General features: G+C 37.6%; 1 protein-coding gene across 7 annotated transcripts in view; it reads right to left on the reverse strand.

Annotated features, from left to right (window-relative positions):
- The window catches only part of lrrc4ca (leucine rich repeat containing 4C, genome duplicate a), a 217,652-nt gene that overhangs the window by 109,632 nt on the left and 81,199 nt on the right, over nt 1-26,821 (reverse strand). The window contains exon 5 of one of the 7 annotated variants that reach the window (XR_015776971.1): nt 6,405-6,708. The exons of the other annotated variants lie outside the window; for them this stretch is intronic. The gene's annotated coding sequence lies outside the window, so the exon portion shown is untranslated. Of the gene's footprint in view, nt 1-6,404; nt 6,709-26,821 lie in introns of those variants that run through there. 7 annotated transcript variants of the gene reach the window in all.

Genomic DNA, 26,821 nt, shown 5'->3' on the forward strand with positions numbered 1-26,821 from the left:
AAACTGGGACCAAATGTCAAAAATAAGCATTGCTGATGAAATATGAACCAAGATTCTGTTACTATATTGCTATATAGTATACTATATTGCCTATCCACTTCTTTGAGTCGCATTCCTTTGTACTATTATCATAAATCTTTATTTTTTACAGCTCTTTAGAAATACCTTAAAGTGTTGTCCAAAGTTGGCTGGATTCTTTCAGGATTTTTCTGTTGAATTAGCAAAGGATATATATAGATGACTGAAGGTCACGGTGAGCCTGTTCTCACTTTTCTTACCATACCATACAATAAAACCCAATGAAAAATACCTTTGTCCACCTCTTTATTTCTCTTCCTGCCTCTGAGTCTATCTCTTAACAATAGCTTTCCCAGGAAGAGTCTGAGGTAAAAAGCGAGGACACATTATGAAAGGTAAATTGTTTGTCTTTACTCTGCTGCAGCAAGTTCATACTCACGCAGTATAAAAGAAAGAAACTGAACTCCCAGAGAAGTTCAAATACGAAGCACTTGACACTTGGATATTTGTTCATGAAATATGTAATAAAACCTTAAAGACATAAAGTTTAACTTTTATAATGTATCAGCACACTCAAGAACTGGACTGATTAATGTATTAGTGTTGCTACCCCTTAAACAAGCAACCTTAGTATAACTTCCTTTTTTACTTTAAACTTGCTTGTGGATTACATCATCTGGATGACTCAAGGAGGGCTTTCTGTTTGTTTTCAAATGTGACAACAGAAGAAGATATTGATACCAGATGAATATTTTACAGAGGAACAGTTCTGTACGAGAACAGTCCCTCAACAGATGCTGCAACTCTAACCACAACAAGGCTTCTACATTGTAGCATGAAAATATGCTCTATTCATGAGATGCAAGCATTTTATTCATGACATGTAATTTTAATATTACCAGACAATTTCACACAGATTAAAGGCGAAGGAAAATTACTGTCAAGTGGTTGACATCCATAAGTTTGTATAACCTAAGATAAAAGATTACGAAAATAGAAAATGTAAGAAAAATAAAATAAAAAATAAAAGCAGAAAAAGTAAACAAACATAACAATGTTATGTCACATAACATATTGATCCAAAAAAACTCTACAGGATGACAGGCTCATTTCTATATGCAGAGAGGATAGCTTTATCAGTCATTGCTCTGGAACTGTTTTTTTTATGGTTTTGCACCACACAAATCCTGCTACATCTTTTGGAGTCAAAGGAGGAGGTGCACACTGAGTAATGACAGGAAAGACAGAAGCTTTAGTTTTCTGCTGCAAATAAAAATAATTTTACAGCTATTTTAGTTTTTATTTTAGATCGGTATATGCAGGATTCAAACAACAATCACCTGCAGAAACTACAGGAAATTACCCACATTATTATGGCATAATATTACATTTACACTTCATGTAAGGCAAGATAGCGTAAGGCGATGACGTGATGAATGGAAAGACAGAAGCTTTTGCTTTTTATTTTACATCAATTATGAAAACAATTATCTGTAGTAATTACGGGTAATTACTTGAATAATTACAGTGAAATGCCGCGTTTGCTTTGCACATAAGGCATAGTAACGCTAGGTAATGATGTAATGAATGGGTAGACCGAAGCCTTAGATTTCTGCTGCAGAAGGATTAAATACTCTAGTTCTAGATTTACTCTTATCAGAATTGATTTTCACTTTTTAATTATTTTATGTTTTCCAATTAAGTGTATCAATCACAAAGTAAAGAAATCAAATGTGGCTAGTATATAAATCTGTATATTACTAGAATAAACACATCCACTCATCAATGCAAATCAGAGGCACAATCAGACTTTCAAGGTCTGGAGTCAGTTTGTCTAACGGCCCTACAGAAAAAAAGCAATGTCTGAATATGTCTTATAGGCCATTTGCAGTCTTTGAGTCAATTTGTTTCACCTGACACCCCCAAGTTCCTGTGTCTTTTCATCTCTTGCTGTTTCCCCGCAGTGCTGTTTCCATGGCACCACTGGTGTCAGGAGGAAAATTTGTGTCATTATGGACTGTAAGGCTCTTCCCTACCTTTATACCTGTTAGATACACCATTCTATACATCATAAGACTGTCATTAGATTAATTAATTCCAATATCCAATGATTAAATGTAAGAGAAAATACATTTTCACTCTTTTTAAAGTTGATTTGAAGTTATGATTAAATTGAAAATATTTATACTTTGTTCTTGATGCTACTTGTGTGGAGGGGACATGGATTTCTGTTTTCATTAGTGGAACGGTGGACATTTCAATGAGGGGTTAACACTGTTTTTGTTTTGTGACTAAACATTTACACACGAGGAAGCCTTGTTTGATACACTGTTCATCCAAAAATGCCAAGGACAATATAGTAAGTGCTGCTAATATGTCGGAGACATGCCGGCAGATGCACGACAACAGCTGTGAGTCTCGTCACTGTTTGGGCACACCATAAATTTAGTTGTGCAGCGCACGGCCTAGAGGATTGACACATATTTCACATTGAAACTGATGCTTATCTTTTCTCCTGTACTGCTGTAGACAGCAAATGCAGCTCTTCAAAACAGCAAACTGCACCTCAGCAAAATCACTCAAATGACTGGCACAGAGGACGTGAATCAAGCGTCTCTGTAACAATGGTGAGACGAGTTTTGGAAATATACATCCACTGCAGTCAAATGGCAGACCTTCTCTACCAAGGCAAAAAAGTCTTTTTTACTATGAAAAAAAGGTATAAAAAAAAAAAAAAAAATAATAATAATATATACATAAATAAATGATAAGTGTTAATGCCTATCAAATTAAAAAGTGCCATCATTAAAAATCAGAAAAATGATGAACTACACTGTGAAAGACTGACATTGAAACCATTGAACAATGACTGAAGTTGCTTGCCAGAGGGTGTTTTTTTTTAAATAGAATTGTTTTTGTTATGGGGGACATATCTAAAGAAATGAGACCACTGATTTTAAATATTATGTTACTATACTCAAGTTCAATCCATACTTGTGAAACTACATAGCGAGTTGGAAAACCACAAACAGGAGATCCAAAAGCCTCAGTCAAGTGAAGAAAGTGTCAGCAGTAGTGCTGTGGAGCAGCAATGCCATGTTGAGCCATTTTTCTGAAAGTCTATATTTCTGGGTTTTTTTTATATTCGCCTCAAAAACACCGCACACATTGCCCAGTGTTCACAGTGACTCGTTGGTTCGGAACAGCTGGAGGTTTACTCCAGTGTGGGACGGAGTCCAGATCCAAATGGCATTTCAAATGGGACGGTCAAAATGAATGGCATGAGTTTCAGTGGCAGCAACCCTTTAAAGCAGATGCTCCTGGCATTTTACATCATATTAAATTGACTTGAACCCTTAACTGGATAGTTCTGCATGTTGGCCAAACACAGTGACAGAGGAATAGTCTCTTGCCTCTGCGATAACTCTGTATAAATCTTTCTTTGATTCTACTACCTTTACTTTTTATCTACTGACAGATAACTCCAGTGTTCACTCATTAAAAAACAAAAATAAAAAAAACAAAATAGCCTACAGTTGAATGCCAAACACAGGGAACGGTCGTCAAAAAGGTTTGAGAGACAAACTAAAGGCAGAAGTTTGCTCAATGTGCAGTCCGAACACATCTGAGGGGAAAAGTGTTTATAGCTTCTCTAAACGGCCTCACTCGGATGTGCGCAGGAAAGTCTGCTATAATCGAGAGGGGCAGGTTTTGGTACAGGAATAATCATACAAATCGGATAATGGTGCACACTTATGGACAATCTTTCCTCAAAGACATTAATTTGCACACTGGATAAGTGGCAGATATAGAACTAGAAAAGAGAAATACAGCCTTGCCTTTCAGATAAAGTTAAAAAAAAAAGTCAGAGGCAGCATCCTGCTCCTGCAGCTGTTGGACAGTGAAAACCTAAAGCTCAATTCATGGAATGCATCCAACCATTTTCATTGTCTTAAAGAAATGCACTTAATTGCTGTCTAAGTGTAGATTCTACGATCGATAATTCAGTTTCATTTCTGTTCTATCAGTCGACAGATCTTGATTAGCTTAAAACAAAAGGAAGCAAATGTAATGTGCAAGCCTAGCAAAAATCTTTCCAACAACTCCAAAGCTTTCTTCCTCACACAGTGTTTCTGGTATATTTGAAGTAGAAGGCATTGTATTTTAATTACATGTTGCATCTTGTAAGCTGGAAAATCACTATCAAAGAGTCAGCTATCTTGTTTAAGCTTTACTGGGAGGACAGGACTTCTGTCATTGCTGGCGTTGGTCAAGAAATACCTTTAATGTGTAAGCTAACACTTTTATAATACAGTTTTGTAGTTGTTGGAGGACATCTTTTCACTTTTAATAGCAGCCTGATTTTGGAAGAGATGTCAAAGAAATGAATTCCAGAAAACCTTTCTTTAACATTTGCAGTACCCTTCGGCGTATTAGCAGTATTTTTCAACAGGTTTCTCAGTTACCAGCAATGGGTGTAGCAACTCTGCAATTTGTTTCCCAATTGTGTTTGCTGTGCACTAGGAGGTATGACTGCAGCTGGCTGTTACTGTGTTATTAAGTTACCTTTCTCTTTCTGATGCTCCTGGCCTGTTTCTGGTCCAGCATAGGTTGTGCTGGTAATCACTGTAAAACATCCTGGAGCTGTTCTTTGATTGGCCTACCAGAGCAGCACTCTCGGCTGTCATTTCTTATTTGGGAGAGAGAGGATGTTCATGCCCACAGACAGGACAAGATTTGATTGGAATAACACTGGTGTGCACCGAGCGGGCTGAAATGTCCATCTTGACAGTGATGGCAGGATGCTTGCCTGAGATGCAGCTGGAATAAAAGCCAGCCATGTGGAAAAAAAAATCACCTTCCACTGGTTTTAATGTACAGATGAATAAAAATATGGACCATATATAACAGCCTGGATTTTTTGGGGCTGATGCTGATACCGATATTATATACATATATATATATATATATATATATCACAAAAAGTATATATATACATATACTTTTTGTGATCTCTCAAATATGGTTCAAACACTTGTGACAAAGATATGACTTAAGAACTTTTTTATTGTAAATATCAATTTGGCAATAAAGTGTTGTGTGGGGCAAGCAGCATATGAGCCATTCTAACTTTATATTCTTTTCACAAAAATAAAATAACCATATAAAAATGGTGTTAAAAGTATGTCTAATGTTATGGGGCATTCTGAAACTCAGACGTAAAGCGTTGTTCTTACTGAAGGGCATGCCTACATGAATATAGCTAATATCCACACTAATGATGAATTCATAATCTTTATATTAAGGTAATAGGTAGGTGTATAAGTGATATAATGTGCAAAGTCACTGGCAAAACATTATTTGAAATGCATCTCTCTAATGCCCTCTGAACACTAAATCACATTATACTCTACTCTATCATTTTGTTATTACAAAACAAACTCCAACCAGAAACACCCTTACTTGCTCATCAAAACATGTTTTGGACTAACCTGGCCTGAGCATGCTTTAGCTGCATGATTAACAATGTGCGTTCTGTACTTTCAAATATTGCCAATTCCTGCCCTAACCGACATGGGCTAAGTTGTTTGCTAGCTAACCTAAAGCTACAAAAAGGGGATTTTCCGCCATGATTGATGGTTGTTTTGGCAGAAAATTCCACCACCACGCATATTGCCACTGCACAGACTCCGTCTCTTAATAACATCACTATTGCAAGATGGCAACACCCCTTTCTTGGATATTTTAACCTCACTTCAGCATAGCAGGAGTTAGTGGGAGCATGTTGTCCATCTTTTTATACAGTCCATGGAAAGAATGGAGTCGGATTGCCCTCTCCTGGATAAACAGAGCAAGGACATCATATTTTAAATAATAACAAGACACGTTCCCTGCACTTTATTAGGAAAAATAAAAGTGTTAACATTGGCGTTTATCAGGCAACTTTTTGCTGATAACAGTTATTCTGGGATAGGCTAAAATAGGCCACTTAAATTTGCCTGCCGATCAATCGGTTGGGCCCCACCATTTTTAATAAGAAAAAAGAGCAAGGAAGTCTGTCTATTAATGAGGGTGGGATGGTGATCCTCTCAAACAAACACAAGACTTTCACCCAGGAGAGTGTGGTTTGTGTCCAGAATGTAAATGAACACTGAGTTAATCATATGCAAGTTTCATGATGTCAAATGATGTTACAGGACATCACACAGCGTTATGTTACAACACACAGTGTTATGTTACATGACAAACTTACTTATTTTAATTTAATGGAGTGACAACATTTAAAATTGTTTTACGAGACAACTCATCAGAGACTGGATAACCTTCTCAATCAATTAATTTCAATCAAACAATTTATTAAATGTCACATTAAATAATTCATATACAATTCAGTGAAATTGTGTTCGTATGACAGTGTCAAGCTTATTTATCATTACACACAAATGACCTTCAGATATTTCAGTTTTTTACTTTTATGATCAGAATCTACCTGTTTAAGGTTGAACATGGGAATCTTATCATAGTCAGACTGTGACACACTTCTCCAAAGGGCATCTACCCGACGACTTTGATCAATCAGTCTCACTGAAATAATGTCACATGTTCTTTATTTTCTCATACAGAGAGTGAGCAGAACAGATGGTATCTGGGAGTAACATATTCTCATTAGGAGGTCCCGAATCTGCATATCTGAAAGGGAAAACGAGAGAAAAGGGGGGAGGGAGGAGGGGTAAAATCCTCTGAGTTTTGGCACAGATCAACTCTCTGACCTTCTGTCCAGTCTGCTGGCCGACAGGCAGGAATGAAAGGATGGAGCGGTGAAGGAAAACTGACAGCCTCTCAGTAGCAGAGAGCTCCAGATCTGAGTCGGCCTAATCAGTAATCACTGATATGTCTCTTTCACCTTTTACAAGGCTTTTGTTACAAGAGAAAATCAATGAGCAGCAGTACTCTCAATACAAATATAAAGGTTGGATCTCGACTGTAAGTACTTCCACAATAATCCCTATAGCTATACCACTTGTGCATGCCTGTGCATGTGTTACAGTGTAAGGGTGGGTGGATGAGAGCACTGCTACTGTAGAACAACATCCAGGAACTCATGGGGAATCAAAAAAACTATCATCAGTGAGTCCATTACCATTAAAAACAACACATCCTGAAGTGGGTTGTATCTAACAGCTTGAAAAACAGAATTTTAAAAGAAACATAGTTGAAAGGAATCTTGTTTCTCTTTAACTCAGCATGGTGTGTGCCTGAAATGTTGCCTTTGTGTTTTTACATGTGTGTTTGAGTGTGCTATTTAACTTTCTAGAAGGATGTGGTGCCCTTTTGTCTACCTAACACTACCTGACAGCTAAATGGCATGGCGTGTACCTCGACTGATGTGTCAAAATGGGAAGACGCCTGTCTGCTCCAATCACTGTCTCTGTTTCAAATTCATTGCATCGCTTACAGCAGGTTAAGTTGGTGTTTCTTGCAAGTGACAAGTAGCTACAATAGTGGAATGTTTGCTATGACCGCATATTTGGCATATAGGTCAGGCCTGCTCTCAGTGGAAGTTGGATCCTGCCATGGTTGTGCTTTGTCACCTGTTCTCTTTGTGACTTTGATGGACAGGATTACAAGTGTCGGTCAAGAATTCAAAATTGTCCAGTTTTGCCTTGGCAGAATTTCATCTCTGCTTTTTTGCAGAAGAAGTCGTTCTGCTGGCTTCATAAGCTGAGCAAAGTCAAGTGCATGTTGGGGCACTTTGTAGCCACTTTTGAAGTAGTTGAGATGAGGGACAGGACCTCAAATTTAAAGAGCAAGATTGTCTTTCATGAGAAGGTGCGTTCGTTCTTGCAGCTGCAAGTTTGTTGCTGCCCCAAGTGAAGGTGTACAATTATCTCTGGGTATCACAAGTAAGATGTAAGATAACATGCAAATCAGTGCAGCAGCTGCAGTCATGCAAGCCAGGCCACGGTAGTGAAGGAAGAGCTGACCATAAAGGCACAGCTCAGATGATTCCCACGCAGTCTACTGTAAAGTATATCCTTACCCTTAGCAATATATATGAGCTTGGTTCCCCAGGGACAGTGAGGTGAAAACCATGTTCACAAGCTCCTGACGTTATTTTCCTAAACAGGTTGTTGTTTATGCATATAGGTAATGCAAGAAGCTAAAACATCCCAAAATAGCTCAGAAAAGAGATTCTCCTCATTTGCATTGAAAGGAGCCAGTTGGGATGAATCAGGCATTGATTAGGATGCCTTCCAGGCAACTCCTTATGGAGCATTCCAGCAGAGCCAGACAGGCTTGGAAATGCCTCTGGATTCCCCATGAGTAGGTGGTGAATGTGGCTATAGGGCAAAGGGTTTCTATTTTAGTTTGCTGTCATTTGTTTGCTGTTGAAAATGGATGGATGGTTAAACACATTTAGAATGCATTCTTGGAAACTGACGCGACTAGGGATGTCCCGATTGTCCCAAGTTTTGTTTTTGTCCCTGATTCCAAGTCATTTAATGTTGAGTGTCTGCCGATGCCAAGTCCTAATCCTATTCTATTTCCCTACTTATAATAAAACTGCACAGTGCGCACTTCAAGCATTATAAGGTTGTTAAAACAAGTCCAATGTACACCCTAGGCTTGACAATTAAATACCTCTGCAGGCATGAAGGAAAACTTATAAAACATAGTATAAAATAACAATGCCACTCATTGATTGCTTTGACCTTGTCATCTTGAGGGAATGTCCCCTTAAGAGAGTTCTCCAGTGGTTGTTGCCTACATGCAGTCTTGCCTGAGTTAGCTTTACTAAATGAACTGAATTTTTGTCTGTACATCATTTGCGTGGATTAGGCTATATTGATATATTTCCCTAATAGGCTTTTTGCTCATGGGGCTTTTGTTGCACTTGTGCACAGTGGCGCAATGGGTGTAATTTTTGTAAGCTCTGCACTGCTGTGTCTCCACTGAGAGAATGGTGAAACACCATATGCCAGAGATGGCGGCAAAATGCAAGGGACCCTCAGGCTGAGCTGAAATTAAATGAGTGCCTCTCACTTTAGCAAATAACATTTACATTCTCAGTCTAGGGGTATAAATCACTAGTTTTATCACAATCCGATATTGTTTTGATAATTTTCGGACAACAATATGATATTTGCCAATATCACAAAATTTTCCACAGTATCGATTTGATACGATCCAAGGGCCTGCTATTGATATTATATAGTGATATTATATGCCCATTGCACATAGTGGGATACAGAAGAAGTCTCCATCCCTTTCAATTTTTTGGTTTTGGCCTGAAAAGATAAAAACAACACATTCATAGGCTAATTATTAACAATTAAAATGTGTTCATTCTGTCAGCAAACCCTTTTTGGAAGAAATGTTTTCATTTCAACCAAAGCCATGATCTTTTTACTAAAACTTCAGGGCTATTTGGCCCAAAGCCCTGAAGACAAACTTCTCCTAGCAGCCATCAAACATGGATTGACAACAAGGTCACTTGACAAAAGTATAAAACTCGGCTCATTAATAATTGCAAAGGTTCATAGACAAAAACTAACTCAAGTCACATTTCCCCCATATATACAACATTCTAACGTTATTAGCATAAGTCTATGGCATTTTACATTGCATAAATTAGCTTAGTCACTCCAGTATAGCACTTCATCAATATTGCGGAACTCAGACTGACATGCAGTACCATGGCCACAGCACATCCTTAACCATATCACACACCCACCCATCCACAAACCCATGATCTAAAAAACACCTGTTCCCTGTGTTTGTTTCTTCTCCAGACCCCACAGCCTCGGGAGAGAAGTGATGTGACGTTATGCCCCAGGACCTGCCAGTGGGAAAGTGGCCTTGCAAAGCCCTTGTAGTTGAGTCTGACTCAGAGCCACAACAACAGCCACAAACCACAAGTTCTCTCAGGTAAAAGTCAGATAGTTAGAAGCTTGGGCACCAGCAGGCCATAGTATAAACACCACTCCTGACTGCAGGAGAAAAAGCAGACCCCATAACCATTTCTGACCCCTTTCACTGTGATGGAGAGAAGGGAAGTGGCTTCCTTTTTTCTCTGTAGCAGCCATTGTCAACCCAACAGGCATGTTTTATTGTTAAAAATAGATTCATTTAAATGATTTCTACAAATCCAGAAACCAATGGCATAGCAGCTTCAGTGTAGACTAAAAGGATTATAGAAAGAATACAATGAATATAATCTTTTTTATTTTTACTGGAGCGTCCTAAACATTTGATTCTCTTTGACATCAGTTGAAAGTAAAGATCTCATGCTCTACATATTTATTACTCCTAAGGTAGATGAAAGACATTTCCAACCATTTGTGATTTTTTTATTCCCAAATATGACAAATTAGAGTGGTCTTAAAGTAACGTACAGATCAAAAGGCACACATTTCTTTAATATGATGTGCACAAACAGAGCATTCATGACTCACATCAATATTCTCTTTGCATAATTTACTTTTTTGGACACTGGCTGGATGACTTTTTGCTTCAAACATTAAATAAATCTAGAGTGTGTCCCTGAAATCTCAGAGAGTAGCTACCGGCCCACCTCCTAATCCCCTTTCCTATCACAGTTTTAGAGAAAAATAATCTCTAAAAAGCCAATACCTTTTATGACTCACCACAATATTTGAGAGAAAATCTACAGTTTCTCAGACAGACCTGCAGGCAGCTCTGATCCCAATGTCTTCTTTTAAGATAAGTAACTGCTGAACAATAATTTAATTATTTCAAAACTGTGTGCCAATCAATACAATAAACTTTGCCATTTTGCCTCAAAACATGGGGCCAAAAGTACTTAGATTGTTTATGTCCCAATTCACCAGCAGAACTTTCTAAGTAACACTGAGAAAGTCTCCATTATCATTTAATCCCTCGCAGTGCACTTCAGTGGCCTTTCCATTTATCTATTATTGTTACACAATCTACACCTATTTGTCTCTGTTCAACAGAGACAAATAGAATCAGAGAAGCACCTGAAAGCTAAAAATGCCCGGCAAATAATTTTTAGATGAGAAAAATTACCGATCTGCACAAACAAGTTGTGTTTTTTATACTTCCATGTGAAAACTGGGGACGTAATCTATATGTGATATACTTTTCTTCTTTAGATTACTCTCTCGTTTGACTGGCCTTTTTCTATTTCCTTGCAGCAACAATACTTTTACCAGAACTTGGAAATGTGATTATGTAACCTTCTTTTATTTTCAACCACCCATCTGCAGTGATTTTCAAGCTCAGAAAGTGATTTTACATATTCTAGAGATTATTTTTAAGGCACAACTGTATCTGGCTGCAGGCTATAATAGACCCTTTAATCCTGTAGGAGCTGGGGTATTGTCTGAGACTCAAGAAAAAGCAAGAAACCTGAAAGAAATAAAAAAGGTAAGGCATGGGAAATCACTGTCTTACTAAAATGTTTTTCATCTTATAATAATAACAATAGTAATAATAATAAAAACAGATGGATTTATGGGAGATCCTTTGATAGCATGTAGCTGTAGCATAACCGCCCCATGCCTATCGCTGCCTTTTCATGAAAGGCTTAACATCTCCAGCCTTTTAGCCTGTCTATGATAAAAAGAAAAATTTGTCAAGGGAGGCTGAGAGATGTCGCTTCCGCCCTAATTGCATAATTTTGATGGCTCTGATCTACACTTCTGTGGTTTGTGTACTTTGTGTTTATGACTTTTATATCTCTACCCTCCATGGATGCCACAAGATAAAATGTTCTCAGAAAGATTTTGTTTTAATGGGAAAGTTTTATCCTTGAGTTGTTTTTTATGAAATGCTTTCCCCTCCAAAAAGATGAGTCAATCAGTGCATCTTGTGTTGGATGACAGGGAAAGGACTATGAATTATAAAGCTGCATTAAATTCCCGCATCTTGTCGCTCAGGCAGGATGAGAACAGAATTGTGCCAGCCGGAGTGAATGTTGCAAATATGTTTAATTCATATTCAAACTGAAAAAATGTGGCATTGAAAATCCATTTTGTTAAAATGACCCAAAGTAATAGAATTCATAAATCAGCGCTTTATTAATCCCAGGAAGATCACATTTTGAATATGAGAAAAGGATAAAGCATCTAATAGATTTAAATGCAACAGCTACGGTGAAGGTAGATGGAGTCAGGGGCGAACGTGCTTTGTTGTCACCTGTACTTGCTGTCCTTTTGCTTACCATATTTCAGCCCTGATTCTCTGCCAATTTTGATATCAATCCATGCTCTGGAGGGGAAACTAGCACCACCATAACTTTGTGCCATCCAGAAGCAGAGGATGTTAACTGGTGCCTCATCACAGCTCCAAATTAGAAACCTCTAATCGCATAGTCTCTTCACACCTGTATAAAGCTCCGTGGGTTACCTACTTGCATGACTATCCTCGAGAAAAAAATGATGTCTCTGACAACCTAATCCTAAAATTTAAGCCTGCCACTGCTGAGTCCATGCAAGTATTACCGTTTATTTAATTTATTTATTTATTTGGCGGGGGGGGGGCTTGAGGACGGGGTGGCAGGAGTGGCAGGTGCTTTTGCTGACCACAATCTGCTTTCCTTGTCAAATCATCGCTGGCGCACTTTTGTATTTTGACAGCCACCTCATTTGGAGCATGACAAGTTTAATTTAAATAGATATGGCACAGGAATGTGAAAAAAAGTGGCCCAATTTCAATGTCTGAACAGATGTAATCGGGGGGTGTCAGTGTGGTATATAAATGTGTTAGTGCTGCACTTTTTTTTCTTCCATTTAAGCAGTTATATACAGCATGCCAGTTTGTGTGTGGCAGTTGAGTTTCAACGAAATGACTGTATTTGTGCTGAACTACTTGCCATGGCTAGAACAACTGGCCTGCCTCAGCTTCCATTTCTCCAGTTGCAGGCTATAATGACATGTATTTATAGCTGCTCACAGCATGAGTCTACACACTACAGTGGGGGACTATTTGAATCCCATTGTGGCTTAAAGCTTATACTGACCTGTGTGGAGCTCTAATTTTACCATAACCTTGTGGCTTTACAATAAAAAAAAGCCTTTAAAAAAAGTATTTCACCGCTATAAAGAGGGTCCCAACATGAAACTAGGCCATCTCTGCATCAGAAAGACCCAAATACTTATGAAATTCTGATACATGACTAGAGAAAAAAGAGAAAAAAGGACTCCAGCATTGACATTTGCCCAATAGGTACCATACCACTTTCATTGGTTAGTAATGTAACATGCACCTGTCCATTTAAGAAAGTGACGTCTGGCTCTCGAATTACAATTCAATGGTATGCTTAAACATCTTTCTGAAAAAACTAGGCAAGAAATATGCAACTCAGTAACCAAATATTTGCTACTCAGTTTTACCATTTTATGATAGAAATTATTATAGATTAATTATTATAGAAAGGGGCAGGTCTGTCTCTTGATCTTTTCTTTGAGTCCTTGACGGCAGGTGATACGAAAATACTGACCTACAGCCTGTAGTTTCAGCAACAGCCCGCAAGCCAGCAAAATTCTGCTGGATGACGTATTTTACCACAGTTCATCTACACATATTACAGACACTGTTTCATACAAAGCTGGTTGAAAATCAAAGAGGCATCCCTTTAATAACCTGAATAGGGCAAAAACTGAGGTTGAGTTTCTTTTAAAGTGTTAGATAACTGACATCTGCTAGAACAATGTGCAAAGCTTTTCGCAAACAAGATATGCTATTTTGGCTGAAGTTAGCAATTGCATTGTTTTCTTATGGAGACCTAAAGGACGTATGATGAGGCTGTGAACCTATTCCAGGAATAATGTAACCAGAAGAATCTCATGGATAATTGCTCCCTGTGTGAGAGGTAGCAAAACCGAGGCCTGTGTGCAGCATTGTTCATTGTCCCCACTGAGCACTTTGCCGTCACTTTGTGCAGTGTCCTCTTAAAAGCATTTAAATGTTGCAACTCTGGTCTCATGTCTGTGGTTTTCCTGGTTCATGCTCAAGGTGGTGACTAAGCAGAACAAACAGATAGTCTGGCCGATAGCTAAAAGAATATTCCAGATTAAGTCGGCACAGATGTAATAGTCATATAGACATGTTCCACCACATTGCTTCTCTTATAAGAAGGGAGAAGCTGAACTTTACAAGGACAAGTTTGAAAGACAGATGCTTTAAAAAAAATGTTTTGTCATGACTTCAGATGCTGTATTTCCCCCTTATCTGTGACATTATGAAATCCCAACCATGTCTTTCAGCTTCCATATCAGTAAACATCTTCCTGGGCCCTGTTAATTTTGGTCACTTTCAAATGTTTTAAGATTTTCACCCTTTTAACATGCAGGTTTTGATTTCTTAACACATACCAGGTACAGCTTTTCAGTTCATCTTAAGTGGATATGATTTAATGCACATCTAGAATAATGTTTCTCAATATCTAAAAAAGTATACCTATTAAAGTATATCTTAAAGACTTCAGTAAACTCAATAGTTTCAAATGTACTATGGAGAAGCATGCAGTCTCACTCATTGCTCATAGACTGAAAATTGCTGAAAGCCCCTCATCTTTTCATATCACATTAGCTTCCTGGCGACATAAATATTCATTAGGCTGGAAAAACACAAGTTCACAGAAGAGCAGAATAAAGATGACATCAGAGCAACACAAATGGACAGCCAACTTGTTATCCAGCACCATCCAAGGTTCATACTTGAATTCTAAACAATTCCTTGTTCTGTTTCTCTTTTTGTCTTGTTGATCTTTCACTGATGGAGATCACCCTCAGGAATAGAAGACATTTTGGTTTAATTGTATGTGATTGGCAGTCTGAGTGTTGATTTCCTCTCCTGTCCATCTGGATTTTGGTTTTAGAGAGCAGGGGTCCATACAAAGTAACTTTACGGAACCTAACATCCAAAAAGCGTAAAATAAATAATGCTGGCCAGAACCCACCCAATATTGAATTGAACACTAACATTTGTGACTTGCTCTGTCATTTTCCTGTCATACTTAACTTGAAACACTTTTTGAGTTTTATACACTCTTGGAAAGAGGAACTTTTCAGCTTTTGTACTGCAAATATTAAGAATGATATATTACATTACATAATGACTGTTACTGAGCTATGATTTTTGTGAACCCAGGTGTGTAACATGTCCATATTGGCAAAACTTTACTCATCTAACATTATATTTTAATGTGCAATACTAAGCCAATTAAACTACATCAAGTGAGTTGCTGGTGGCAACTTGGTGGGTTTTAAAACATTTATATATTCTAAAAGCCAATACTTTTTTACAACAAACAAATGAAAATCCACTGTCCACGACCCCGCCTTGTTCCCATAACATTGCACTTTTCAGGTAGATATAGGGGGAAGGAGAGTGGTGTCGGTGGGACCGGTGTGGAGTTCACAGGTGTTCATTTCCAGATTGACATCATACACTTACAGGCTTCAATTTTGTATTAATCATGTGTGATGCAAAATGTGATGATATTGTGTCTTTCAAGGGGGATTTTCGAAGAGGAAGAAAGCCCAAGAAGGACGCCAAAATCGGATGTAATAAAAGCCTGACATGGCAAATTTAAGCTGCTGTAACAGAAACAATTACATTTTGCACTGCACTAGGATTTGTCATCACAACAAATGTCCCATGATAAGTGGAAAAGTGAGGTCCCGTTGGAGTGTGCACGATGTCATCATCTGCATTCAAGCTCCTTGAGTCACAGGAGGGGAGAATTATTAATAATGACTTCAAGGATGAGGGCACAACAGACTGGCAAGTGAAGGGAAAAGTAAAGGGAATGTGTTACATTCCATCACTTCTTCTCAGTGAGAACAAAAGCCATTTCAGCTCCTCAATAGGCGACACTCAGATCTATTAATGCATAAGCTTGACTGAGGTGAGGGATAATTTGGGATAGATGACAGAGATTTGGATAAATTAAATTACACTCAATACTTATAATTGCAATGCTGCAAACCAGATTGTATGGCTCATAAAACGGTTAAATAAAGCGGAGACATCACAAATGAGCACCATGAGGCTTAAATTTGACACAAAATGAAACTTTTTGGCTTTTGTGTGCAGTTTCTCTATGTGAACCAGAAACTATAAATAAGTTATTTGACAGTGCACCTTGAATTTCTAAATAAAATTCCAACTCTTCCACATTAGCAGCTAATTTAACAAACACCATGGCAAAGTTTTTTTTATACATTTGGTGACATTTCATGTGAAAAGGAGTGCAGAATATGTGCAGATACAATCAGCAACTTTTTAAACCCTTTTTTCTTTGCCCAGAGATTTGAACCTCTATTTGTTCTCTGAAAATGAGCCACTTGCTTAACTTTTCTCAATCTCTACTTAAATCTGTTTATATGTGTGTTGACATTATAATACAAAATGAGTGGACACAATAACAAGTACACCTTGTAATCTACTGTATTGCAACCCAGCCAAAATCACAGCGCATGGCCAGAGTGCCAAAATCTATGTGTATTACCTCAGAAATAATAAACAAATCTGTACTAACTATTTTCACAAAGCCTCACAAAGGTAGGATCTGTTGCCTTGCTCTTGCATCGGATTGCATTACACTGTCAGAATTATGATATCTATTAACATTTTATGATGATGAATACACACTGACAGTCACTGCTTCATGGAAAAAAAATCAAAATGAAGTGTTTTGATCAAGAAGTTTCACATCTGCTATGACAAATAACTAAAGGAATGCCACTGGTAACCCGATCACATAATGTGTCTGGCCTAGGCTATTGCCGGTGTGGAGAGACAGAAAGGGACTAATATCAAACGACAAAGTTATGATGTGCTGCCTGTTTCTTTTTTTGTTCACTGTCTTCTTTTTTTCCACATTTAGCAGTGAATCTGTAAACTATGATTGAAACCTGTAATCATGTGCAGATATGTGATTCCAGTAGAGATAAGTACCCCTGTGAGACTACCATAGTAATTTGAGCAAACAAGCAATTTGAGCAAAGATGTTAGTAACTTAACAGTGTGAAACAGCTGAGATTGGAAGACAATCTCTGATGTGCTGTTTTTTTATCGTTTCATAAAACAATATGCAAAAATCAAGAATTGTGATGTGCAAATGCACACTTCCTTCATGAAATGCATTATTTAAAGGGACGTTCTCTTGCTCAGAATTGATTTTTAGATATTAGTCAACGGAAGGAAGAGCTCGGATCACACACATATTAGGTGGATTTAAAACAATTTAAACCCTGCTGGCACAACTGAGAAAATTAAGCTGGATAACCGATGTGTGAATTTTAATCCATATCCTACGGGAAAAGAATATTTCAGACAGTGACTGATGACATTAGAGATTAGTACATTTCCCACACTGAGGTGGCTACTGCAGTGGGGCTGAGATTTTGCTTACTAATCTAACATTGGAGATCAGTAATACTGAGGATACTCCATTCAGTAAATCTAATATCAGAACAATACATCATCTGCTGATTTAGAGACACAATTAACCTTGGCCACAAGAAACTTAAATACAGCTTAAATGTCCCTGGCACAAATCCAGCCCAGCCCATAACTAATGCAGAGATCTGTAGCATTATAATACCAAATCTTGTCTGGGATTTACAGCTCATACTCAGAGTTAGCTTAAGTAGTTGGGGTTGGGGATATGTTGGCCCAATAAACCTTGAATTCTATTATAGCAGTGTGAATGGGGGGAAAACAGTATGTTTCCCTGCATGCTTTTATTTGCCTCTATACTCAACAAATACACCCTATGGTATTAAACATGGTCACAGACATTCAATGGAAATAGATGTACATGAAGAATGCATCATGAAGCAATTTGTTCCTGCATGTATAGGTGAAGAGGATTAAAGTGTATTATTTGAATGATGAGTGCATCTCTGAAATAGCTCTTCTGCCAGCTCCTTGAAATGCAAACATTTCAGCATAGGGGAACTAATAGAAAGCTGCCCGGCTGTCAAAACAAGGCCCACGGTCACCTATAGACAAATCTTGATAAACTGTCTTTCTTGTTCTGCATCAGCACTCCATTATCCATTTGTTAAACCAGAACAAGAGTGGCCATTTCATCCTATGATAAGCTAGGAAGGGGCTTTCATAATTGCTCTATTTAATGGGAAAAAAGAGATGGGTGTTCTACCTGCCTTTGCTGTGCCTTCTAAACACCTGGGCCCTGCTGAGAACAGCCGAGCCTTTGATCTGGGCTCCAGAGAGCCTTTCTTTTTCAGCAGAATTATGGATTAGCATTAGAATGAACAGGGAAAGCCATTTGGACAGCTCAGTATGTCATACATGGAAAGGGCAGCAGAGGGAAAGACAGACAAATAGAAAACCTATTGAAATAACTGGTTAGTGTTACAAAATTGCAATAACAGGTGACAACTTGAAGAGAGGACAGTTTATCAAGACTTTTTCTCACCCTGTTGTAACAGAAACACTATGCTGAGTGGACACACAAATGAGCTATCCCACAACATCATTATCTTTACCACAAATTTCACGCTGCTGCATAAGGAATAATACATTCACACCAGCGTCTGTGGTACTGTTGCAGAAAATCCTTACCTTTATCACCAAATATGGAGCCAATGAGTTAACTTCTGAAAAAATAAACTATAATCACTCAATTCAGACACTGAAAGCAGAATTGCTGTATTTATCATATGACCTAAATAAGGCAACAGTAGGGGCCCTCTGCCAATTTTAGTTTTGTTAGTAAATAAATTGCATAAAGTAAAATTCTCTTACAAAACAGAAACATTTCCCTGAATCCCAGGCAAACAGGAGGCAATCCTCTCAAAACAGACATCACATAAGCCCTGAGCAAGACCCTTGAAGTGCAGCAGGGGTCCCGGAAAAGCAATTTCCCCCTTGACATCACCAACATCACTAACACAGTGTGTGCACACTGCTCTCATATGCACATTATACCCTGGTCCCTCAAAATTCTCATAAACGGCATTACATGTGAGGGAAAAGTCCCATGTTAGACCAACAGATTCCACTCTGCTTCCAGTTATTTGTTTAAGCTTGTTCGCAGAACTGTCAGATGATAACATAATATGGTAAATATACCAATACACAAGAGTACAGATATCAAATGATTTCAGAATCAAATAATGTAAATCAATGTTTCACATTAAAAATGCCCACATTGCGCAGTAACTTGTACACAGGATATGGGTGTATAAGAAGATTTTCATGCTCAGATAACAACCAATCAGACCTCATCAGATCCCTCCAGGTCTGGATGATCTAAAGCTGACAGAGTGAATCATGCCTCAGAAAGAGCAGCGTTCCATGCAGGTGTTTGAATGCTGCAGTCTTTAGACAACAGGACAAACAGTGCAATTGACAAATGGGATTAACATCAGACTGCTACTGGATTTCTGTATCATGCATAACCATGGAATTTCTTGTGAGTCATTTGGCTCAAGATAAATTCATTACTTTACAAAGACGCAGTTCAAAGCATAAACTGTGTTTGGCCTGGCTGTTTAAAATAAAAAGATCTGGAGCAAAACAATTTCAGAGCGCAAATTAAATCAGGGAGATGAACAATTTTGTTTCTGTCTTTAATTTCATCCTCACATTTCTGATGTAATGTAGCAAGAGCATTCTTTTGCTCATATTGTGCACTTTGCATAATCTAACTTGGAAATAAAAAGGCTGTGTGTTTGAGTTTATTATAAACAAACATCTTATCACTATGTAACTTCAACCGTGTTCGGTATGTGAATGATGAAAGTTTTGAATATAATACTTCAAACACCTGATATACTGCAATATAAAAGAACATTTGCTCATTTCGTACATACAATTAAACACATGGTATTATTAAAACAACATACTTTAAAATCAATTCTCTGAGTTTCAAAGGCAACAAAAGGGCTGTGAGACTTGGCATATGGCTGCTTATGTTTACACTCCAACTAGTGAAGTGAGTATTGGCAATTTGCTCTTGAGGAATGAATACAAACCCTTTACGTTTTATAGGAGTACACAACTGCTTGCAGTATGAACCCATCACAACCTTCCATAATAACAAAAGTGGATCTCACATTTTCATTTCTAATCTACTTTAAAGGAAATTGCAGAACAGAACGTCTGTAATCCCTTTCAATTATTTCACTGCTCTTCATTTCAAGCCTGCAGAAGATATTTTTTGTAACCTCTCATTTACAGGGCTTACATGTAACCCTTCATTACAACAGTGATTTGTTTTCCATTATATTCCAGTTGGCTATTTACACAGTAAAGCATCTTGAAGCATTGAAGAAGAAATTAGATAAATTACTCAAGTTGAAGGTATCACATGTAGATAATAAAATATTAGAACAGTACAATAATAATAAGAAGAATATTCTCAGTGAGAGTGTATGGTCCATGGTCTTTTCCATTTTGTAAAGAAAAAAAGAAACCACTCAAAACTTTTGTTCTCGCAAAGTCATTCAACTCCATGGAGTCTCGCTTGAAACAGAGGGGAAAAAAACTAAAAGTTAAAGAGGAATGTCACTGCTGGAAAGATGGACTTTTCATAAAACAAGACCATGTATGCACTAAAGATGAAAATACTTTTCAGACTGGTGCCACACACCCAGAAAAAAACAGAGGAAAAGGACTGTGCCATTTGCCTTTGCTCAAGTGGTAGAAAACCAGAATGCACTGTGCTGCACTGAACCAATAAACAAAGGGTATGAAAATCCTGGTTCATATTTGATCAGCACTGATTAGTTTTACTGTTTCATCACAGATTTTTACAATTCAGTAAACAGACACCCACTTCCTGTTCACAAATTATTTTATGATAGCCAAAGAGTTCATTTAAATATACCTCTGAATGTATTTCAGATTTTTTTTCAAGTCACAACTGAAATCAATCCATTTAAAAAATAAATGTAATTATTGGGAAAAAAAAAACATAGCAAGATTGTGGAGGGAAAAAAATCAAATTTTTGTTATTGGTCCTCTTAATTGAGTTTTCCTAACAATGAATACATAAATTTACAGATTTTGTTATGGAACACTTAAGTCTTTGAACAAAATAACTAAAAATACTTTATCAGATCCAATAGACTTTAGACTGTCAAAGATGCTGCACCTGTGGTAATGGCATGTCATTATTGTTGTTTGTTCCAATATAGCTCTGACTTCAGATTCAACTCCAGTTACTTCAGAAGGTCTAAGATGAGTTCTTTATTGCCTTTGTGGCACATGCACACAGCAGTGAGGGACATGAGTTGTGAGGGCTTGAGGAGACAAATCTGCAGCTAAACATTATGGAGATAAAATATCTTGTAGAAGGTTTCCAACAAAGCTGGTAGTCACTGACACCTATCACACTCAGGGGAGAGGACACAGAGATAGTGTGGCGAGCTAGGAGGCTCGTGTCCTTCAGTGTCTGCAAAACGCTTCTCTCCTTGTTCAATCAGTCTGTTGTGGCTATTGCAATGCTCTTTGTGGTATTGTGGGGAGGTGGCAGAAATAAACACTGAAAAAGACAGACCACAGAGGCAACACATCTAAAGCTCCGTCAAATTGATCTGAAGCACCTTAAGACTCACAATTCATAAACTCACCGTGACTTATGAAGTGCTTTACATTGTAACTTCTTTCTCTCTCTCTCTCTCTCTCTCTCAAGAATGATCTCATTACTACTGGGTTTTTCATACATATGGCACCTTAATCTGGACTACTTTAAATATTATCCACTAAATTCGTATATTATGTGGTAAACTACATGCTATTGTGAACAGGTAGAGTAGACTATGTTCAGTCACTCAGTCAGTACTGATCTGGGCTCAATGTTTCAATTTAACATCTTCACACACAAGTGTCCTAAGATTATCTGGAACCCAATTGTCATCATGTATGTGGTACTTTGTTACACCAAGTGTAACAACAGAACAACCCAAGAGACAGTCTCATCTCAACCCCCTGCAGAATGTCTTCTTGTTTGAACAGTTGTGAGTATTCGTCCTCGTGTTTTACGGGTTTCAAACATTCTTGAATGACATTGAGGAAAAAGAAAAACAGTCAAAGCTAATCAATACAAGCAATAGAGGAAGATGAAGACCAATAGCAGGTTAATGCACACTGTGTCTAGTGCTGTTTCAGTGCTCAGTGTGCTCACTGCGGGTTATATACACATTGATGAGAGCGTGTTTGTTGGAGAAAGAGTTCCACATTGATTGATGCTGATGGGGACTTAGTGGCCCAGGAAAAAGGGATAGTATAATCTGCCACTAGTAATGCCTATTCTGCTCTACAACAAAAACTATAGCATGTATGTATAGATGGAATTGAAGTAAAATATATATGAGGGTTCACAGTAAAAATGGGATGAATGACAGAAGTAAATTCTCTACATTTCAATGTAAAAGATCAATTCTTTCACATTGATAGGGCAGAATAGTAAGGGAAAGTCAATCTTTAATAATTTAACCGCAAGTAAAAGTACAGCATGTATATACTCTCTTTTATAGATCATCAACAACAGTATATAGCCTCTCCTACTGCTAGACAAAAGAACAAAGCAACTTGTCCCTGTACATGAATCTGGGCAGTTTAATGAGACAAAATGTGGCATTTTTCCCAAATAACACACTGTGGAGTAGCTCTGTAGAACAGCAGCACAGTCTTGAAAACATTATAAGTTTAGTTCTCAGTTGTCTGGTGAAGGTGACTGCAGGAGCCCCTCAGGTGCTGTCTGGTGATAATAACTTTGGATTTTTTTTGTGTTAGTCATCGTCTGGTCTCTGGGGAGTTTCTTTCATAGATGCCTCATAAATGTTTGAGTCACAGACCACCTTATGATACATTTCCCTTTCTTGCATGCACGCTTACACAGATCTGTATTGCAATTACTCTTCTTTGTTTAAGGAATGGCTAACAATCGTCAGCAAACAAGGGAAAATTGCTTCTAGTGTAATTTTTTGGGTTTATCATGTCTTTGTGAGGCCCACATTTAATCAGTCATGTTATAAAACCGAAAAAGGTCAACTGTGCAATCATAATTTCTAGTAATTTCCCTCTTCCTATGCAAACTTGCATTGGACTGTGACACAAACAATCAATACTTAAGGGGTGAATCTTGGAGTGACTTACAAACAGTATTTAAAATGTATTTTATTAAAAAGTTGGAGCATGTTAAACGAAATTTTAGGAGCGTGATTGTTGGGGAGTTAGTATTTTGCCTTCCAAAAGAAACTAAAACTTTTACTATTAAATATTAATGTGTTGTGTTACCAAGGCATTTGGTTAATCTTGCCCATTGCCCACCCTCTATGGTTAACTGGTTGACTAACATTGGCCTTGGCCACTTGGCAGAGCGCACAGACCAGGTTGAGTTGGTAAATAGCTATATATATAAATAGGGGCTCTCTGCTGAAAACAGCATCACCCAACATGGTGGCTTCTCATGGTTTCCCCCAGGTCACCCTGGTAAAAAAGCAGCTTCATTTTAAGGCCTAAAACGTCTTTAACATGGTTAACTACATCAGCGCAGCTAGCTAGAGGGTGGGCAAAATGTTTCCACAGTGATGTTGTTGGGTTGGGTGAGCATTACTCGCAGTAATCTACCTCCCACCCAACCCGTTTGATGTGTAGCGCAGCAAACTAAAGAGTAGCAAAATTAATTCATAGAGCAATATGCACAATTGGTCAACAATAATATCAGCAACAAACAAATTAATAGTTCACCACTGACATCCTAACCTAAAATCAGTACATGTATGCCCTCCTGTTTTTATCTTCTTTTTTTCCCAACAGCAAATAGAGGAGTTAATCAGCAAAACACCTCATGTGTATCCTTGTCACCAATGTGCCCGATACACACGATAAACACAACACAAAGCCATTCAAAGAACGAATAACAGTACTTGGGGCCACTCCACAGGGAACCTTTAACTCAACTTTACTGTTTATCGTAGTCAGCTTATATAAAACTCTGAAAAAATTGGCCTCATGAGATGTGATGAACTTATGACCCTGCACACAAATACTGTATGGAGTCAGTCTGCAACAGAACTGTACGCTACATGGGCCCCCGTGTAAATCCTTCTCCAGATGGCCTGTCCTTTCCCTGGCCTCGCCTGGCCTTTTGGCTTTTTCCCCTGCAGAAAACCTGCAGTGGCTCCAAAGGTGAAGCAGCAATTAGCCAATCTCTACACTTATGCCTCAGCTGCAAAGTGCAACCGACTGAAGGGACTTTAACACAAGTTTAAAAAAAAGAAGAAAGAAAACGGTTTTGAAGGTGGCTTCTTGAAAGAGAGCACAGCCATTTATTTGGTTTGTTCTTTCTGCCAAGAGGCAGAGAGAGATGTGCAGTGGGAATATGGGCTCTGACTTGACAGCCAAGAGAACCAGTGAAGCGACCAAACTCAATTGAGATTGGCCCAAGAAATGCCAAACCCAACATACAGACATAAGGCACATAGAGTAGAAACACTCTCACACTCTTGTAGCAGTTTACTAAAAAAATGGCTACTACCACATGAAGGAGTCAAGGTTTAACTTTTTTTAATGTAGATGTGAAAGTTTGCATTGTTTTTTGCTGAGTCTATTCTGACAGATGATTAAAAAAAAACCTGACAAAATAATCTGAAAAACTGTATTTTAAGTTAAGTGACTGGGGTTGAAAATGCTCACTACATGTTCTTTTGCATTCATAGTGGATTTATTTATAACTCTTTTTTTGAAAATGGCTTCTTAGGCTTTTAAAAAATGACATCTGATTGACGCCTAATTTGAAAATTGGTTCGAAAGAGAGGTTGGGAAAAAGCACATAAAAGAAAAAAGAAGGGAGAATAAATTATAGAGCCAAGGTGTTATATTGTGCCATTTATGAATGTATAAATTAAATCTTTCACAAACTTGAATGTTATATTTGTATTTCTGTAGTCAGAATGTAAAAAATGTGTGTGTTTACAGTACATTATGCAGAAAGCAACATCAGTGCAGGAACATTTTTGGGTTGACTCAAATAACACAGACACTGGTAACATACTATCTGTGTGTGGAATGCTTCTCACGTCCGCCCTAAATTTAGGTGTGTAAAAAGGATAGGATGGGACATTGAGGTACAACAAAAAAGACACCCCCTAATAAGTCTGCTTATTATTTCTCCATTGTTGTATTAATATAATCTTAAAGATTCCTTTTCCCAGATAACAGAGCTCCAGGCAGTTATGTATTTAACCTTTAAAACCATCACACACTCCTGTATTTTCAATTTTTTTCTCCACAGATTGATTTGTATAAGATAATATTAAGTGTGTTGCATATTGATATGTTACATTTTAGTAATATAAAGGAAAAATCTTAGAACAGATCTTCGGGGCAAAACAATGCTCTTTAACAGCCGTTAGAACTGCACTGCAGCCCACACCATAGGATCAATGCCACAAAGCACCAATTGATCTATCTTCTAATTATTACCTTAAGATGTTCTGCGTGCAGCATCATACCAGTATCCAATCAAATCCAATTAACACTGGTGGCCCCCTCCAGAAAACTGCATTGTGGGGGGATTACACAGCTATTTGTGCTAGTCTGATTAATGGCCGCAGTAATTAATGCTGAAGGGGTCTGTCCGAGTGCCTCATTGTAGAGGAGCATACAGCAGTGAGCCAGCTGCAGCGATCAGAGCTCACACTCGAACACATGCACACACATACATGCGAACATGAATAATAGGGGACTATCTAAGTGTACTATCCAAGAGGGAACCTTTATTAGCAGTCATTTTAAAAATACAAAACTAGAATTGAAAATTTACTTTTGAGGTCTTCTTTCACAATATTACTGCAAATGTGATTTTTACAATTTTTAAAGAAATTGCCAAGAGGGGACCTGAAGCCTTGACTGACGTCTGCCTATCAAGGGGGACATCCATATACTGCAGTCAAACTGGTTTATCCTGGTTCTCTCACCTATAGAGTGCTTCTTTTTCACTAAAACTTCATTTGTATCTTTAAAAATGGGTATGTAAACTTTATTGCTTGCAATATATCAACATTTTTTGTGATAATAAATATTACAGAAATAATACTTGCCAAAGCAAAGTATATCTTTTAAAGAAGGCTCCCATAATCCTGTGAATTCAGTTTTATCTTACTATTTACTGTTAATAACTTTATTGTTGTCTTTGTTTTATATATGTATATATATATATATATATATATATATATATATATATGTATATTTAGACCAGACCAATTGTAACTACCAATGTATCACCAAAAATTCAGAAAAATAAATCTATAAACGAGTAACATTATACATAAAATGATCCAACAATATAATTACTTATTTTAATAAATAATATATTTATTTTAATTAGTTAATCACTATAAAATGATTTAACACAAGTCTGTGACTAATCCTTAAAAAGCTGTTTGCTTCAAAAGAAAGAAATCAAACTGTGACATGACAGATGAGCTCAGGTCCAGAGAAGTCAGTGGCGTTTCTGGATTTTGTTGAATCTGGCTTTCACTTAGCATAGTAGAGTCTTAAATTGCATTTATAGATGCAGTGATGAACTGTGTTCACTGTCAGTGGTTTCAGTGTCCCCAAGCTCATTTGTGATATCATGTTGGTATTTAATGCAGTGCAGCTTTATGGGTCAAAGGTCATGGCCATTCATTTTGGTTTTAGCCTTGTCCCTTTTATGCAGAGATTTCTCAAGGTTCTCTAAATCTTTTCATGCTATTATGGCAGATAGTTAATGGATTTGAACCTTAAATATCTTGTTTTGTAATGTATTCCTTTGTGTTCACAATAG

Source organism: Plectropomus leopardus, chromosome 7 (genome assembly GCF_026936395.1).
Source record: "Plectropomus leopardus strain MGB_pleo_1.0 chromosome 7, ASM2693639v1, whole genome shotgun sequence".
Lineage (NCBI taxonomy): Eukaryota > Metazoa > Chordata > Actinopteri > Perciformes > Serranidae > Plectropomus > Plectropomus leopardus.